Source organism: Cyrtonyx montezumae, unplaced genomic scaffold (assembly GCF_038088225.1).
Source record: "Cyrtonyx montezumae isolate F1298 unplaced genomic scaffold, pur_monq_1.0 scaffold_2, whole genome shotgun sequence".
NCBI classification, from domain to species: Eukaryota; Metazoa; Chordata; class Aves; order Galliformes; family Odontophoridae; genus Cyrtonyx; species Cyrtonyx montezumae.
This window is the reverse complement of record NW_027071936.1, coordinates 43,347,407-43,360,437: the sequence shown is the minus strand read 5'-3', so window position 1 is coordinate 43,360,437 and position 13,031 is coordinate 43,347,407. Positions and strand designations below refer to the sequence as shown.

Genomic DNA, 13,031 nt, shown 5'->3' with positions numbered 1-13,031 from the left:
TTGGTGATCCAAACAGGTGATAAGCCCAGTTTTTGAACAGAAAGGGAAACTGAGGAAAAAAGCTTATGTTCAAATCAAACTGTCTTACTGTCTACAACAGCTACATAGTAAGGATATTTCCTTCGCAATATTAGCTTTTTTCACTGCAAAAGTTCAGAACTGAGCACTATGAGAAAAATAACTGGGAAAGCTGGGCTGCAGCACAGTCTCCTTCAAGGTACCTAACAGTGTGCATGTGATTTTGCCCAAGAGCCCTCTTAACCACTCCTTCAAGTAATAAGGCTCAGCTTTGTGCTGCATTTGCTCTCCAAAGACCAGTGCCCTCTGAAGACACTTGAAGTAAACCATTCCTTTACTCAAATACTTCAAAACAGCAATTGTACTGGCCGTTCCTACAAACTAAATTCCCTAGATTTTTTATAAAGTAATAAACTGTACTACTTGAAAACAAGCCAGAAATTGCAGGAGAAAAATAAATTTTGAAAGTGTCTGTTCAAATTTTTGTGAAAAGTAAGCAACAGCAGAGAGGCTAGGCTGCTCAACTGTAAAAGCAAACTACCATCACTAGCACAGAATTAAAGATGATAAGAACTTTGTTTTCATTTAGTTTATATAATATTCACTGATAGAGATACACAATGGTTACAATCTAAACCCTGCATTAATTTTTAAACAAATTTGAGAGCTTATATTATAGGGATCGAGAGTAATACATAATTCCACTGGCTAAATGATATGCTGTTCCATTAATATGCAAAAGAAAAATATATAGCTAAGTGTATGTAACTAACTACAACTTGTGACATTACTGACATCTTCCTTATGTAGAATCAGAATTTAAGAGTTGGTATTTTCCAGTTCAGCAAAGCGCTCTATTTCTAGCATTGAACAAAATCATTCACTTGTTACAGTATACAGATGTCAGAACTGGTTATGTGATTTGGCATCTAAGACAATTAAAGGAACTTAAAAACTATCTAAAATACACACAGAGCATTTTTCACTCTCTTTTCGAGGTCTGACTCTTTCGTCTTTGCATCCAAAGTAGCAAGACACTGCAATTGTCAGTGATACATGTTAACCAATAAGTGCAGACATACATCCAAGGAAGTCAGGCAACTTTAAAGCAAACAGTACAAAAATCAAGGGCTATGCCTACTTCTAAAAATCAAATTCGTTTTATGCTTTTCTACAGCATAAAAGACACTACTTTGCCACTGCCTTTACTGATGATGACAGAAAGACATAGGAATTTTATTAATTAAAAATATACCTTTTACTTTACCTTTTATACTTTGAGACTTGTTAAAGTGGATGTTTTAGGGATGAAACAATAGTTCTTCTCAATAATGCGGAATATCCTCTTCTGCAGAAAAGCATTAAATTATGAACTGTAAAAAATCACAAAGGAGAGTTTTTAAGTCAATGAATTATAGAATTATTGTTTTTAAAATAAAAGCACTATTCATTCCAATAAGGGTGATTCATTAATGCAATATTCAGCCTACTAAAAACATCCCGAGTATTTCACTGTCAGAATTCACCTTGCTTTAAAGCTCTTTTCCTTGCTGAGCAGAATATCCTAAAACTATTTCATCTCTGCTTCAAGCTGCTGTCACTTTACGTCTATCTTTAACCTTGACATCATTTTTACTTTTAAATGTGGTATCAGCCACACCACCTACATCTTCACTTTCACTTGCTACCTGCAAATCAACTCTCTGTACCATTATTTGAATGTCTCTTCTGCTAAAACTCTTACTTGGGCCTCCACTGGCTTTCTCACCGATGCCTTCTCTAAACCCCAAAATTGCAATTCTCAGGACTGCAGAATGTATAGGATGCTGCTGGTGACTAGCAAAGTCATCCATCTTAATAACTATTGCTGCCTCATATACAGACATTATATTCTTCTTTCAAAACCCAGTTCAAAAATCATTCAAAAAATGTATTCAAAACTTACCCCACAAATGCAGCATTTACATTAAGAAAATTAGTCTAAATGACCATCAACTTCTGATTCCATTATACTATTACTTATCATTTGAATGCATTTTTATAGTTTTTCTCTTGCACTGTGCTACTTCCTACATTTCTAAATTACCTGAAATTGTTTTTTCCTGCCTTCATCTCATTTCTGCCTTGCTTTCTATTCTTAAAACGAATTCTCTGAACAATGTGTTCGAAGAACTTTCTCCAAATCTTATTACAAAAGCATTAAATTCTAAAAAGAAAGTTGTGATCTGAAAACAAAGCTTATGCTACTCCCAAATTTATTAATATTACTGAAAACATAAGAATTATTTCTATACTTTTAGAGATGTTTGATTATAAAAATTAGATTTCTCCTTCCCAAGCACCTAAAAGAGGCTCTCAAGTGGTTAAAAAGCAGATGTAAATATTAACGTAGGAAATTAAAACACAGCAGAACAATCTGTCAAAAAGAGGAAAAACAATTACAGCATGATTCAATGAAGCCACTCACTCTTTTCTGGCCAAATAACCTGCTGCCCCATTGACCTACTTTTTTAGGTGCTTACAGCCTCCTCTCCTCTCCTGTTTTGTTCCGTTTGACAAGTGCAAACATTAACAGTGACAAAGAGTCCCATGTAGACTAGGTTACAGAGACTGCAACTTGAAACCCATGTTTTTAAACTGCTTGAAGTTGAAGAACTCTGCCAACTCTCACCCAGCTCCCAACAGAGGAAAATTTTAGACTTCATCTCTGCAGCACACAGGGTTTTTTTTGTTTTTGTTTTTTGTTTTTTAACCACCATTAAACACATAGATAAATACCACAGACCATAAGCACAGAACCATATTCGATTATGTCTAAAGCAAAATCAAAAAAATACAAAGTTTTAAAGGGTATTTCAAAATGGGATTTCAAGATGGAGAGGAAAGGAATATGTTTATGTTATAAAAGAACATAGGCAAGCTTAAACCAGACCAAAAGGAAAGCTAATCACAGTGGAAAAGCTTTTGTAACCAAAACCACATAGACCTCTAACTCAGTAGAAATGGCATGCATGTGAAAGCGAGCAGAAAGGTCTGGACGCCTACACACCAGCTCTTTCAGCCACAAGTGTTCAAAGGTCAGGAGTCTGTCTCTATAAATCATGAGTGCTGGGGTGTTTTTGCTGTTGTTTTATAAAATTATTTTTAATATCATCAATTATTTGTATTTGTTACTATTTATTCTATCTTTTGCACGCATTCAGTGCATGTTTTCAAATTTCTCTGTCCCATCAAGAAGATTAGAAACTTACTATTATTAGGGAAACCTAACTTCCTCAATCAAAAACCTCAGCTGCTGCCATGGATATACAAATTATTAATACCCAACATTGCTCAATCTGTAGCAAAGGCAGGAAAGCTAGCAATACCACAGCCTCTGTGCTCTGCTGACTTATCATTCTGAGAGTGACACGCAGTTACTGGATAGCAAGTTACTGCACAGCCAAAGAAACGCAGTTCTGAATAAGTCCAAGGGTAAAAGCCACAATCCAACCACAGGTAACAATGAAAAATGTGCACCATCTGACAAAATGTCCCATGTTTTAGACTGAAGGAATTTCAGTAACCTCAGTCTGACTTTGTCATTGACCAGTCTGCACACTGACAGTATTAAATCTTAGAAACAAGTTCAAAGATTGAGAAAACTGTGAAATTACAGTGCAGTCTTGCTTGTGACAAATATTTTGTCAGGACTGGAACTGAATAACAGATGAGGCAACAGACAATTCTGTATATAGTCAGAGACCGAAGCCTTTATGCCTCCTCCGACACTTAGTAACATGTAAAAACTAGATTAGTAAAAAAATATTTAGTAAAAACTAAATATTTTTGAGAAAGAATCAACATTGTTTTTGTATTGTAAAAAAAAAAAAAGGTATCTATACGCATCTTGATTTTACAAGTAACATTTTCATCAGTTTACAGGTAACAGTACTCAAACAGAATTATTGGGAGATGACAAGCATTATTAGGACAAATAATTTCACCCAGAAAAGATCTTAGGAAAAATACAGGAAACAATTCAGTTTGACCAACAATAGTGTCTGCAAACTGAACCAGATTAGCATCCTTAATACAACCTGATCTCTATGCCATAATCCTATTTTGCCAGGGAACAAACTAGTGATTATAATCACTGAGGATTAGCTTTAGAGATCTTGTTTAAAGAATCAAAATCACAGGACAATAGTCTGCACTTCCACAGCATCTAATGCCACAGAACTGCAGAATACTTTTGAGTTATAGACAATAAGCAAGCCAAGATGCAGAAAAGTCACACTGAGCAAACAGCCAAGCCAGTACCTGACTCCCAACACAGGCAAAGCACCAAGAATTTATTCATTAAGCAGAATCTGAAGATAATTATAAACCATCTTGATACTGCTTTCCAAGAACAAAGGAACACTTCTGTCAGTTTGCACTATGAACTTCTCAGGTTTAACTCTAGTGAGACATCCCAACAGAATGGGCAAAGATTCATCTGTTGTCTCATGTCCAGAATAGTGGATCACTATCACTCACACTTTCCACTTCTTTCTTTCCTTCTTGTTTCCCTCTGCACCCAATCATTTTTCTCTTTTTTTTTTTTTTTTTTTTTTTTGGATAAAGGAGCAGAGAAAAGAAAAACAATTTGTTTCATTTAGTTTTGAGTAAGTATGGACTTCTGGAAAGAGCAAGAGAGCTTAAAACAGGTAAACCACAACCTGCTCTCTAATCAGATACAATTTAGCCTAACAGAGCAACATTAGGCTTAACAACCAGAGCATGGTTCAAGACAGTTGCTTATTTGCTTGCAGTGATACACACACCAACAGAAAGCAAATCAGGGTAACAGTACTGGCACTGTTTAATACCTTTATCGGTGACATGGATAGTGGCATTGAATGCACCCTTAGCAAGTTGACAGACAACATCAAGATGGTGTAGTGAACACACTGGAAGATTAGAGGAAAAAACAAATCTCTTCTGCATTTTACACACGTGACTGTCCTGTTACTGGGAAAACACTTTGCTTTCTAACTTAGGACTGAACGCAGTCTGCAATTCCCATCTCTTCAGGTCACGGTTATAGGAAGCACCTCCGTTCATCATTTCTCTGCTCCACACCAGTTGGGCTGACCTCTGCTCACACAGCTGATCTGTTACCATCCTTCCACTTTTTTCTGGAGTCTGCCCCTTAACCATCTTCAAACACAGAGACTAGGTTCCTGCCCTCTGAAGAGCTCTGTGACAAAAAGATGGCCTTGAGCATAGTGCAGATCTCTAACCTTGGTTAAGGTTCTGACTCACCAGTTGGACTTCCCAGCTTGTCCTTAGACTTGACTTCTTATCACAGACCAGCCTGATGGTCCAGGCTCTCACCTGAACATGATTACACACCCTCCAAGCCCTTTCAGCTCCCTGCAGTGGTTAGAAAGAACTCAGATAGTTGCAAAGCTTCAGACAAAACTGGTCTTTGATAATAGGTGCTGAGGGCATTCAAGGGATTACCAGTCTTCTATTCCTCTCCTCCATCTCCTTCCAGGCTACCCATATTGTCTTTAACTTCTCAAATCTGAATTAAAATTAACCACTACTGGAAATAGCACAATGTGTCACTTATGTACCCTTTCATATCATTACCAAAGATATTAGAATAAATTGATTAAAACACAGATACCCAGAGTTTGTCAAAGGATCATGCAATAGCTGAGGTTTCTGCATGCCTCTGCTCCAGCAGGGACACCCAGAGCAGGGTGCCAAGCCCATGGCCAGGTGGCTTTGAATGATTTCCAAGGAGACTCCACAGCCTCCAGGTAGTGCTGGGTTACCCTCACACTGAAGTGCTTCCTGATGCTTGTTCGTGCCTCTTGACCTATCCCTGGGCACCACCAGCTCTCCCTTCTCTTTTTGTACCCTCCCTTCAGCTCTTTACAGAAATTCCCCTGTACCTTCTCTTCTCCAGGCTGAACAGCCTCAGTTCTCTCAGTCTCTTTGCATAAGAGAGGTTGCTGACCCCATGCCTTCCCATCATCCTTGCAGCCTACAGCTGCAGTCCCCAGCAGTTCCAGGTCTTTTTTGCACTGGGGACCCCAGAACTGGAGCCAGCAATCCAGGTATGGTATCAGCAACGCTGAGTAGAGAGGGGAACCTCAACCTGCTAGCAATAATCAATAAAGAGTACAACCCTAAGTAAATTTATAAGATAAATTCAAAGGGCAGTGCTTAACAACCTGGCCAATATTTTTCCATATTCTCACACAACATATCTTCTTATTCCTTTGCATTCACAGTTCCTTACAGGAGATTCTCTTCCCTCAATAACAAAGCCATGCAAGCATGACACAAATAACGCCTGTAAATCCTGTGAAACTAGTCTGCACAGGAGGAAGGCTGCAGCTACACCTTACAATTCCTCTTGCACCAGTTTTCATTTTATAAGGTTCCTCCCTGCCTCTTGTCACTCTCCTTGGACTTTTACTGGAGGTTTGCATCATTTTGACTCTGGCCACAGCAAAGTAGATTTGTGAAGTGTTTAAAAAGAACCCACATATCACACTGACAGTTTGAAATATAACCTTTATTATTTTGTTCATATTAAAAACTGTGGCTTCATGTACTTCTGAAAATTGGCATAGCTGAGGAGAAACTATTAAGGAAATCTGTGACTGCTGTTTATAACAGGATATCAAGGGTTAAGTCTTGAGAATATATGTTGTGTTCTCACAGCTGAAATACAACTTAGCTCATAATAAAGCCTGTCTGAAACACACAGCTAGTAACTCCTTGAAGAGTATTTTAAAACAGTACTTCATTGCATGAATTTTACTTAAGACAAGCTAACCCGTTAAAGCTACAATTCAAAACTAGAAATCTTCATGTCCCTGAAAATCTCTGCTTTAATGGGATTTGGGGAAGACATAGCTTACACAGTCAGCTCAGTAATAGATTCTAAACTGATGTTAGCTGAGCAAAGAAAGCACTCAAAATTGTGGAAAATCTTGACATTTTGTTATTCTCACGAGAGGGATCTAAATTTGCTCTATTTTACAAAGAAAATCCCACATTCATTCCTTCATTCTCTTAAAAAATACCTGAGATTGCATGCAATTGCAGGTTGGGTGGGTTTTTTTTTCCTGTTCAAAGGAGTAATAATACCATATATGTGCTTCCTACTGAAAATCATTAATTATCCCAGAAAATTATCTGTTAAGTACAACATAATTATTTTCTACAGAATAAAGTTAACAGAAGAAAAAAAGGTTATTTTTACTTGATTTCTTAAGATCAATAGAAACATAGCAAAAAAAAGCACTAAAACAGTATTACTACACTGAGAAATGAGACAAATCAAGTTAAACATTCTTCTTTCCCTGTTCTAAAAACATTAGGGAAGAATATCTAAATACAATAAGTAAAAGATTTTTTGAAAACTGTCCTGGAGATAATCTGTTATCAGAATCATCAGATGTAATTACTACACATTCAAAAGAAAGTAGGGTAAATTAGGTTCCATTCCGTAAACACTTCTGCTGTTTTGATAGAAACCCATGTTTAAAAAGTGAGACCTTACAATTATTATTACTGCAACAAAAAACAAAACATTTGTCTGTCTACTACTACAAATCATATTAGGTGAGCACCTTACCTGCCAGACTTTTAGTAGCTGTGCATGTATGCATTGCAAGGTGTGAAAGCTGGCTTTAAGCAGTTATTGAAATGCAAACAAATGAACCTTTTCCAAATTCTACCCTAGACCAAGAAAACCAACCCAAGGAAGATTTAATATTTTAATAATCCAAAAGAATATTCAGTTTGCTCATGAAGAATACAACCAACTAATAAAAAAACAAACCTTTATTAAAAATTTCTCTTATCCCTACTACATTCTAAAAATGGTTAGATATCACTGAAGTCAATAAGATGGCCAAAAAGGCCTCTGAAAATTTATGTTATGAAAATTTAAGGGTTTTTTTTGCTGTTGGATTGTTTGGTTTTTCTTACAGGAGAAGAAGACATTTTCATGCATAGGGTACTTATCTAGAATAGGGAGAGAGAGACTAAGTACTCCTCCAGATCAGTGTGTACCTGAAAATTACCACACAAGTTAGCAGGAACAGGGTATACACATAGGCTGTGAAGATAATGGCATGGCTACAGATACTAGTGACTTCATAAAGGAAGTATCTATTTCTAATCACCTTCATCAAATTTTCAAGATAATGTTAGCTTTTTAAAAAATATATTATTTTAGCCACTCTTTTCTACAATTGTATAGTATTCCTTCTCTAATGCTAGGATTAGTAAGTGTGATCATACGGTCAACACAGCCTAAAGTCAGTCCACCCTAACAGGAACCCAAACATTGTTTCATTCAGCAAAATCATCTGAATTTTTTTTTTTTTTTTTTTTTTTTTGCATCACCATACGGCTGCTCAGTGTCCACCATTGGCGCAAGAGAAGGGGAAGCAGTGAATCACCAGGTTAGACATCTTCAGGCAACAATGCCAGCTCATGCTGATCTACACCATGTGTTAAATTACAACCAGAGAAAAAAATTAGAAGAAATGACTGCTCAGAGAAGACTGCATTGTAGTTCCTACTTGAGAAGTCTGCTCCATAATTGAGAGGAAACATTTGCACTCTCTCATGAATTGCTGTATCTCATGTGACAACGTGCAACAGAGGAAATTTCAGAATTAGGTTTTTATATGTGCACTGTTCCAGACTAATGAAGAGCTTAGTTTCTTGATATGGAAACAACTCCAGAACTCAGCTTTTTTAATAAGAAACACACATAAAATGCAGCACACAGAAGTATCTATACCTTTTATTATGTTTATATACTCTGAGATATATTTCTGAGATTATTCACCTGGAGCTACAGAAATTTAATGAAAGAATGACTTAATAATACTAAGACCACAGCTATAAAAGTTGTGCAAGCGTACCAAATAGACAAATATAAAAAACAAACATAAGGCTAGTTGAAAAAAGCAACACTCAGGAAGAAACAACAGGTGTTGTACAAAGCTAATATTTAATCTGAATCAATTATTCATCTCATTCAGAAATGCAAACTTAAATACAACACTTTGAAAATATTTAGTGATGGGCCTTTTTTTTTCCTAATTTGATTGCACAATCCTCAATCTGTGCAGCTGTGCAAGTGCTCCTGATGCTTAAATTTCCCAGCACGCATGACTCATGCACAACTAAATTATCCTGTGAAGTATTTGGGAAGAGCAGACTGACTGCCTGAGGAGTGAAGTGGCAGAACACTTCAATGGAAACTGTCTTGGAAGAGAAAGAGGAACTGAGACTTCACGTTCACATTACCATAAAATGAAAAAAAAGGAACATATTTTGTTCAAACACTCAAGCAGAGTCCAAGTCAAAAATACCAAATCAGTAGCTTCTACTCCCTGCAGCTCCCCCTCTTCCCCTATATCTGCACTAGGGCACAGTTGCTGCTACATTCATAAGATTAATTAGATTTAACAAAAAAAAAAAAAGACTACAATTCTGGTGTCTGTCACTAAGTCCTTCAGTGTTTCCTCTCCACAGTACAGCTACCTGTTACAGAAAGAGTAAGCTTATACACTGAGCAAAATCTCAACACTACAGTTACAGAATTCTAAACACCCACAATGTTGTACACTCCATCTCATTACACAAAACATTAGAGTTTGTCTTTTGTCAGAACTTTCAGGGTAACAATACAGGCTCAACTGAAATTACAGTGATTGCAAAACCTGAGACATAGGACACAACTTCATTACAATAGAAGTAAGTACCTCAATAGGATAGGGGAAAATAAAAAAGTAAATTTAAAAGCTTTACATCTGGCACACGGAGGAAATGTCTTATCTGATGTCTCAGATGAAGAATGGACTAATCAAAAGTAAAAGATGTTTCTTGTCTCTAGAAATCCTTGCAAAACAATCTGTAACCACTCTGGGGATAGAGGTTAAGGTATTCTTTAGCCACCTTTCAATGCTATAAATAAGAACCAAAAGGAAATGGAACATCATATTTAGTCAACAGCATGACTTGCTTAGACAGGAAAGATCGTATGTTATAAAAAAGATAGCATTGCATGATGCATGCAAAAACACAGCACAGCAACAGAAAAGTGTATAAACCCTAAATGTAATGTACTCTTACTGTAATCATTCCTTACATACACAGCAACGAAGGAAGAACACTTCTGCTTATATATTCAAATATTAGAGTACTGAACACAACTGAATTTCTGAATGTTCAATTAATGCTATTAAAAGGAAAACTACTGCAGTCTGAAGAAGCACTGCAACTTTTAATCAACTGTCTTAAGCCAGTTATCTCTCTGACACCCTACCACTTTGTGCAGATGTCATGTTTGTTCAACCTCTTCCTCCATTCTTCTGAGCAATAGCAGCATGCACTCCTCCTCTGTGGCTCAGTACTGATACAAGCAGAAACTTACAGAACTTGTGCTTTGTGTGTGGAATTCAGAAATTTCACGCTCACCTTCTGAGGGTCACCAGAGAAGCACCGTAGCACACCAACAAGCTCTTTCCTCCTACTAACTACAATCACCACCAAAGCCTTGAGCCCGATCTACGTAATTGCGAACTAGTTTGATAGATTATGATGATAGTATTCCTCTTCAAACATCAGGTATTTATTTAATGCACATTTTCTGGAGCTTGCAGAGGAATACAACTCTTGCAGCAAAACTAGTCTCAACCATTTTCCACTCTCCAAGCACTTTGAAAAATGTTTTAAAATCGTAACACATTGAAAGACAAAGCACAGTACAGTTGTAGAATTTTGCAAATTAAACTCCTTTTTTATTTTCAGAAATTCAGTCCCCATACTTCTCTATAAGCTTCGAAGAACTTCATATGAGTGCTTCAAGTTATTTACATTGGAAGCATTAGCCTTTTGCACACTGTATAATATTCAACATGAAATCATATCAGATATTTTGAGACCATGCTCACTGTACCAGCATGATCCATTAAGCACTTCCTAGGCTTCCATTAGCTTTTTTTTTTTTTTTCTCTTTTGCAACTTTTCCAGCTTTTATTTTATAGAACAATAAGATATCACTATTTCTATTTACCTAAATTCAATTCAGCATGCTTACTTCTTGCCCCCTAAAAGCCTTCTCTGCTCTCTCAAGTTCTCAACAGCTCCCAAATTAGCATCACCATATTTTACTCACAAACACTTAGAACCTTCCCTTCCAGGTCATTACCGAGGATTCTAAAATTAGCACTGCTTAAAAGACTGCCATCTCAAATAGCAAGGAGGATCTAGTTGAAAATCGAGTTGCACTAGATGCGTCTCACAGTTAATAGCTGAAATCGTAGCAAATGAGGTAGAACACTCCATTTAGGGTCTTCTCCCACTTTATTAACAGAACTTGATTCAGATAGAGTACTGAAGTCCAGAAAAGTATCACAAAGAAAGCATTTATAAAGGCATTATAGATTCCTAGGATCTTGCTAGGAGCCTAGTTAACACTGCTATCAAGGAATAGCATACCAGTAGTTATAAGCATTCATAAGAAACACTGTGTCATGGTTTTATGATTTTTGGTACTGGTATTCCACATCATAACATCAGGTAGTGCATTTAGAGTTAAAGAGTTAATGCTCCAGCTCCGTGGATCATCGATAGTTCCAGGTATACCTGTCTCAGAAAAGAAGAAGAACTCCATTCCCCAGAGGACTTTGCGATGCTTTGCGTTCTTACGTGTTTACGCTCAGAGGGAAAGATAAAAACTGTCTGCGGTCACGGGACACGCTCTTTCCTTTGGGATGGACTCAGCAGTGGGTGCTCGCTGCCGTCTCGCCTTCAGCGTTAGCGTAAGGCCTTCGGTTTATCGGACACTCTCTCTTGCTCATTTTATTTGATTTATTAGCTTTAATTCCAATTATATTGTATTATATTGTGTTATTTTGCTTTTCGATATCTATTTAGTAAATTAGCTTTCCTCCTCAGATCATTGCCGCTGTTTTGTTCCTAGGCCCATCTCCCTTTTCCCTTTTCCCTTTCCCCCTTCCCCTTTCCTGGGGCGTGAGTCCGTGGGTCCCCCACACCAATCGTCACAGAACCGGGCCAAACCTGCCCGTAAACCGTTGACACACTGGAACTAATAAATCAGATGTCACATGCTCAAAGGCTAATGAATACAGCCATATTTTATTTAGGCATATGTTAAGGCTTGAAACAGTTTAGTTATGCCTAATGAATGAACAAATTTGCAAACAGAGTGAGAACGAGATACAGAAGAGAACAATATTCCTAAGACAAAATTACTTAAAATAGTGAGGGCTCATTGTAAATCTTCAAGTTTTGACTCTCAACATTTGCCTTCATTTTAAAGGCATGCTCAATAAGGCCTCAAGGCTACTGTATGAAGCACCAAAGTATTAAATTTTTATTTTTACTTAATATCTTGGGGTTTTTGCTAGCCTTTGAAACACGTATGCAATGATCTCTTTTAGAAAGGGTTACACAATTTGAACAGTTATTCTTTAAGCCTGAGAGAAAAAAATAAGATACCTTCATGCTAGTTATAATACGTATTAATGCTGTGAATATAACCAATTTAAATTACTCCGCAAATAACTTGGTTTGAAAAAAAACCAACTTCACCATTTTGGAGAACTTCAGGTTTAGTTTGGGGTGGTTTTTTATATTAAAAGTGCTGATATCTCTGCTGCTACAACATTAGATTTGTTTGATGGTCAAATTAAAGCATTGTTACTTGAATGACAACCTTCACAGAATACCTGAACCTTGTAAAACTTCTGGGGAAAAAAAGTCTCAAGAGCTGAAACTTGGAAAAATCTGATAAACAGGAAACATAACCAAGTTTATTTCTAAACACTGGCTTAGGCAGGCACAATATCACCCTACCAGTGTTCACAAATTCTTGGGAATTTCAGAGAATTAAAGCTATACAGGCACAAATAGGGAGAACTATGACAACTGTCAGTTCAAGATGAAATGATTAAACACTGGCAACTCAATATTAA

The 13,031-nt window shown here is 36.9% G+C and overlaps 1 protein-coding gene across 5 annotated transcripts in view; it reads right to left on the bottom strand.

Annotated features, from left to right (window-relative positions):
• Positions 1 to 13,031, bottom strand: part of CLOCK (clock circadian regulator) — a 47,954-nt gene that overhangs the window by 21,531 nt on the left and 13,392 nt on the right. For 4 of the 5 annotated variants that reach the window (XM_065737014.1, XM_065737015.1, XM_065737018.1 and 1 more), the window contains one exon: positions 1,286 to 1,391. The gene's annotated coding sequence lies outside the window, so the exon portion shown is untranslated. Of the gene's footprint in view, positions 1 to 1,273; positions 1,392 to 13,031 lie in introns of all 5 variants that reach the window. The other variant, XM_065737016.1, reaches the window with a different exon arrangement.